Source organism: Ursus arctos, unplaced genomic scaffold, assembly GCF_023065955.2.
Source record: "Ursus arctos isolate Adak ecotype North America unplaced genomic scaffold, UrsArc2.0 scaffold_3, whole genome shotgun sequence".
Taxonomy (NCBI): Eukaryota; Metazoa; Chordata; class Mammalia; order Carnivora; family Ursidae; genus Ursus; species Ursus arctos.
In genome coordinates, this window is record NW_026622985.1 from 34,802,917 (window position 1) to 34,809,716 (window position 6,800).

General features: G+C 34.3%; 1 protein-coding gene and 1 pseudogene across 1 annotated transcript in view; one reads left to right on the forward strand and one right to left on the reverse strand.

The window, feature by feature from the left end:
• The window catches only part of GNGT1 (G protein subunit gamma transducin 1), a 118,750-nt gene that overhangs the window by 89,628 nt on the left and 22,322 nt on the right, over positions 1–6,800 (forward strand). The gene's annotated exons all lie outside the window — the stretch shown is intronic.
• Positions 1,877–6,692, reverse strand: LOC113266768 (tubulin polyglutamylase complex subunit 2-like; annotated as a pseudogene).

The following is a 6,800-nucleotide window of genomic DNA, read 5'->3' on the forward strand; positions in this document are numbered from 1 at the left end:
TTATTCTGATTATGTTGGGTGTAATGTTCACTGTGTTGTTTAAATTTCCTGTGTCTTTAATTTTTTTCGTGTTCATTTACTAAAAAGTTTTAAAATACCAAATTAAAATCATAGATTTGTATTTCTTTTTAGTTCTCTGTTTTTCCTTCAATGTATTAAGCTTCTTAGTAGATGTGTAATCATTTATAAATATTATTTCCTCCTATTGATTAAATTGAACCTTTTATCACTGTGAAATGTTCCTCAAATACTCTGTTAATTCTTGTCACTCTTCTTTCTCTTCTGTTGATAAACTACAATAGCTTTATTTTGATTTTGGATTGCATGGTATGCATTTTCACCTTTTTATGCTTTCAGATATTTGTAACTGTATATAAAGCATGTCTCTTGTAAACAGTATTGAGTTAGATTTTGAATTTTTGTGTTTTTGTTAATCTAACCTGACCATTCTTCCTTTAACTGGAGTGCTTAGTCAATTTACATTTAATATTACTGAGATGGTTGAGTTTAAGTCAACCATCTTGCCATGGTTTCATCTTTCTTTCTTCATTTATCTTTTCTGGCCTTCCTTCGGATTAATCATTGTTCCATTTTTTATTCATTCTTTCCTCTATGAGCTTTCTCTCTATATATATATATATTATATATATAATATATATATATATAAAATATATATATAATATATATAATATATATATAATGTATATAAAATATATATAATATATAATATATAACATATAATATATAATATATATAATATATATTAAAATATATAATATATATAAAATATATATTTATATATAAAAACATATATTTATATATAAATATATATTTTATATATACTATATATATTTTATATATATAAAATATATATTATATACTATATACACATATAGAATATATATATATAGAATATATATAGAATATATATATATATATTTATTATTTCGTTGATTACTCTTAAAATCACTATATGAATTCTACATGGTAAGTTGTAATACTTCCCAAAGCATACAAGAAACTAAAGTGGTTTAATTTTGTTAACCAAAACACCTTAGGTACCATCAGTTTCATATGTTTTAAATATAAGATTTTATATGCATAAGATATAATAATTCATGGTTTTAAACAGAATGTTCGTTTATAGTTTTGTGGGGTTTTTTTTTTACTGGAAACAACAAACTATAGGAAACCGAAAAAGGAGTAGAGTGAAAATTCCTTATGAAAAATGAAAAGAATACACAATTATATCTTCAAGAATTTTCATGGGACATTATCACTCATCAATTAAGGTATCCCCTTTCTCTAACAAAAAACAAACTGAGAAAGGGCGGCATGAAAATATTCTAATGTGGTGCTGCCCAACACAACTTCTGTGATGATGGAAATGTTCCATTATCTCTGTGTTGTCTGATACAGAGTCTACTAGCCACATGAATACTCACACATAGCTAATGTAATTGAGGAACTGAATTTTTAATATAGTTTAAATAGCCACATGTGGCTAGTGGTTACCAGTTGAACAGCGCAGTTGTAACGCCTCCTGGCTCAAAACCAGTGGTTCCTTTGGGGGACTGCTGAGGGGTATAGAGGGTGCAGGGTGGAAAGAGAGGAAAGTTATTAATGGATCTATTTAGTTACTTTAATCAAGTTCTGAAATTCTCCACAGCTTTCAGAGGCAGGGGCTGAGAAAAGTACTCTAAGGGAGACCTGAATATACCCTTGAACTCCTGGCTAATGCCAAAGGGAGTAAAAGGCCTAGGATTTGGCTCACTCAGATAGGAGGAGGCCTGTTGTGCCACACAAAGAATCTGAGGCCTGGGCCATCTGTGATGTGGAAATCATTGCTGTGAGGCTGGTGGGGAGGTAGGGATGCTTATTTCCGGACTGGGTTTCCAAGGCTAAAAGAGGATTTAGAGGTGAAGGGAGGACCTGAGGGCCTTTTCTGGCCACCTGCAGGCTGGATAAGCCCTTTGTTTTTAGAGAGTAAGGTCTTGTTCTTGCTCTTGAACACTTTGCTGGGATCCAGCTTGTTCACAAAGAAGTTGGTCTCTTCTGCAAGCAGGTTTGGGTTGTAGGTGATAGGATTATATATGTTGAACCATTGCGTGGCCTGTGAGCTAATGCCATAGCTGGTGAAGGCATACTACCACTTTGGCAGGCCTAGGTGCATGATGAGAAGGTGATAGCAAATGGTAAAGGTATCTGTGAGAAAGTGCCAGTATAACGCTCTGTCCAGGAACGAGATCTCAGTGTCTTGTGAATGCTGGTTTCCCTCTTTTGTAGACAAGGCAAACTTCCCCATTCATATTGCACGGATCCAGCTCAAATATCACACTGGGAGAATCAAAGTGAGGCTTCTCTGGTTGGTTCTCACTGGCTTCAAGTGCATCAACTTCCAGGTCTGCCAAAGTTGGTGCATTAGGGAGTGAATACACAGAAAACTAGTTGGGTTGAGTCAGTTCTGAGATGCTGTTAATTGCCACACTGTCCAGTGGAATGGTGTGCTCATCCAGCTTTACGCTCCATGTCATGTGGAAGCCATTTGTCATCAGGTAAAAATGCTTCACATTCTCAGGTAGCACACAGTTGTTGTTTTGTTCCCATGAGGAAATCATATGACATTCAGCAGGTGGCTTTTCTATGATAGTGACTTCTTGTCACACCTGGGGAAGATTCTAGGCTGCAGGTGATCCCCAGGGTCAGCTTCTCCTGGTGCAGCTTGCTGCAGCCTGGGGAGAGCACCCCCTCCGTGGCCCACGTCCCCACTCCAGGCTCATTTATAGTTTTCCATGTTTACATCTTCAAGTGTTCTCATTCCATTTTGCAGTTATGTGCTTCCATCTGGGATCATTTTCCTTCAGAACTCCCGGTAATGTTTCTTGTAGTGCAGATCTGCTGGCAACAAATTCTCTCAGCTGTGTTTAACTGTAAACATCTTTACTTATCCTTCGATTTTGAAGGATTTTTTTGCTGGATATAGAATATTGGTTTGCAGGGTTTGTTTGTTTTCCTTTAGCACTTAAAAATGTTAATCTTTCGTTTTCTGACTTCCATAGTTCCTGTTGAAATGTCAGTCATTAGTCCTTTTGACGCTCATCTGGAGGTATTATCTCTGCTTTTCTAGGTATGCGAAGATTGTCAGTCTGTTTTTAGCTTTCAGAAATTTGACCGTAATGTGCCTAGTTGTGTTTTGTTTGTTTGGTTTTGTATTTTGTTTCGGGTATATAGAGCTTCTAGAATGTATAGTCATATGTGTTTTAATTAGTTTGGAGAAATTCTTAGCCAGTATTTCTTCCAATATTGCTTTTTATATTCAATATAATATTTCTTATTTTACATAAAACCTTTCTTATCTCTTTGTTCAAAAGTTACTGTGTTTCACTGAGGAAATATCTCCTGATCTACTGGACTTTGGCACAAATATACTTTCTGCTTTCCTGTAATGAGGTCACATAATCAATTTAAGAGTTGAGAAAGTGTTAAGTTAACCCAGCTTTCTGACATTTCATGCAATAATGTAACATCATAATCCAACAGGCAGAGGAAAAACCAAATAACATCAGTTTTTCCACAAATTGGAAGAAGGTATCTGTAAATCATATAACTAACAAGGAATCCTTACCCAGGATGCATAAAAAATATATAAGTTAAAAGACACAGAGTCAAATGGAAAAATGGGAAAGGAGTAAAAAGAGGCAATTTATAGAAGAATAGCCAATAAAATGTGAAAAAAATAATTTTCAATCCCATTACTAATCAAGAAAATAAAAAATCAAAACAGTAATGAAGTACAACTTCTCACTTATATGAATGGCAATCAAGACTTCAGTAATACACAATGTTGTGAAAAACTTAAAGAAATATAATTTTTTATACGTTGCTGGCTATAAATATTTGGAGAGCAATTTGGCAAAATATAGTAGGTTCAATGAATATGTCTTTAGCAATTTCACTTATACACACACACACACACACACATACAATGAGCTATGTATATAAATATTATTATTTGTAATAACCAAAATTTGGGACTAAACTAAATATTCATCAACAGGGAAATGAACACACTGTGCTATATTTATGTAATGGAATACTATAAAATAAATGAAGCAGATCTTCATGAAACAATATGGATTTATAGGGTGTATCCAAAACATAATAGTAAAAATGCATGATGGCAATGGGTACACATGGTGTGACACCATATAAGTAACTTTAAAACACATAGAACAATACTTCATGTTGCTATGGGTTATTATATTTATAATTATATATATTTATAATTATACATTATAATTTATAATTATATTTATAATTTAATTTAATACGCATTAAAATATGCACAGAAAGTATACACTCCAACATCAGGACACCAGTTGCCTCTCATGAAAGTGAGGGAAAATAAGAAAGAGAATCATTTTGAGTCTCTATTAAAATAGAAAAAGCACCTGAAACAGATCTGGCAAACTCCTATCATGTTTTTTAAACTGGGTTGATTATCTAGTTTCCTGTAATTTTCTGTACATTTGAAACCTTTCATGATTAAACTCAAATTGTAAAATTTAAGCTCTATTTCTATGTTAAAAATTTTAAGCTAAGTTTAAAGGGAAGTAGTAAACTTTAATGAAAGAAAATATATAAAGTTTTTAAAGGTTCAACCTTAGTAATAATCCTGGAAATGCCAGTTAAAATAATGATGAGATACCATTTTATTATAACAAAGAGTGATATGTTTTCTGTTCATTTAAAACCCAATGTGTTGGGCATTTGCATACATTCTTAGATTCTTAGATGGTGATAAACCGATATAACTTTGTAATATAATTGGTCAGAATATACTGAGACCATTAGCATGATTATATCGCTTGACTAAGCTTACTTGCACTTCAAAGAAACAGAAATGTGTTTGATAATCACTTAGTGGTGAAATTCTGGATTATTTTTATTTTGATCCTTTTATATACTTTTAATTTTTTATACAATATGTATAATACCACATTTTAAAATCAAAATATCTATTAATTTTGCATGAAAAACTTGAACACCCTAACAATAAAACTCCTAAGAAAATAACTAAATGCTGTATTTGTACAATCGGGAAGCTGTACTAAATATAGCCAAGCCCACAGGACAGGTGATTAAACCTGTTTGAGGTAGCTCAAGGAATGCTGTGCCAACCAGAAGATTTAACTTATCAAGTGGTTAGTAAGAAGGGAAGGATATTCATTTCAAAGGAAAAAAAAAACAAAAACTTAACACTGGCATAAAATAGTGTTCCTCAAAGTGTGACACAAGTGTACCTCCTAATCATCTGGAGTCATTGTAATGTACATCTTTGCCAACTCAAACCCACTAATCAAAATTCCTGGGCATAGGAGCCTGCCATATGCCTGGCTCCCTGGATGGTTCTCATGCACAAAATTTGTTAACTACATTACAAAAAAACAAAGCAATATGACATTCTTTGGAAATAGACCATAATTTAGTGCAACTGAATTTTACCTTACAGGTGATGGTGGAATAGGGGAGATAAATCTGGAGAGGAATGTCACGGTCCACTTGTAAGAAGTCTTAAATGGCACACTAGGAGCTTGGACAGTTAACATGAAGATTCAATAGGAAACCACTGAAGAGTTTTAAGAGGAGTAACCTGATACGATTTTTTTTTTCCCCCAGAAAGAGTATTCTGGCATCAGTGTGGATGGCTGGATAGGGAGCAGACAGGCAGGAAGGAAACTTGGGAGAATGTTTTAATTTTCTTGGAATAAGATAGCAGCATTAGCATAGACTTGAATACATACACTTCATGACCAATTGAATACTGAGTGAAGGGAGAAATAATTTGGGAAGATTCCGATTCCCACATTTGCTTGCCTCCATTCTAAACTTATAACAGAATATCTAGACAAAGATTATCTTAAAACTACAAGCTGTAGTTTTCTACCCTTATTTTTATCACAAGACCTGTATTTTACTGGAAACATGAAGCTTATAAAGATAAGCTTGTGCAGCCACTGTAATAATACAAGGACAGACACTCCAGAGGACATTCTCTTACTGAATAATATTGTTAGCTAAATGTCTACAAGACTGTTGGCAGAGATAGCATGTATACTTGGAGATGCTGTGTTCCAAGTAATCTTGAAGGCTCCATTGCAGTTCCTGTGGTTCAACATGTGACCAGTGTGTATGCATAGAGGAGGAATGAGTGGTGGTCCAGAGTAATTTTTTTTTCAGTAAAAGACTATTTTATTAAAAGCCAGCCCATTCTTTCTTGTGTCTTTTTGTGTCCCACAATGAGACATTCCTTTTAATCAGTCAGTCTGGTGAAACCACAGCAGTGACTTGTCTTCAGGCTGGTTGTGGCGAGAAGGCATTTCCCATAGACTGCAGGATGACCTATGACAGCTTTATATATTTCCTCATTAAAATAAAATGGCAGACGTCTGGGGTATTAGAAAATTGTTTTCTAAAGGCTCTAATTCCTACCCAGCCTGAACAGAAGAGCTATAGCTATAGGCTGAATGTAGGCTGAGCAGTCTCCTGAGGGCTTTGGCTGCAGGGGAGTTAAAGGCAGCAAATACCAAATCAAACTTCCCTGTAGCACTAGGAACTCCCAGAATTCCCAAAGGCTCGGTCTCACTCACTGGACAATCCCAGAGCACATAAGATCCTTCTGCTGTAATCATTCTTAAAACCACCAAAAGTAGTCCAAATACAGGCCTTACTCAACCAAAAACCTTTTAATGATATGCTGCTTTTTGGTTACATATAATATAAAAGCTATAAAGGCACTC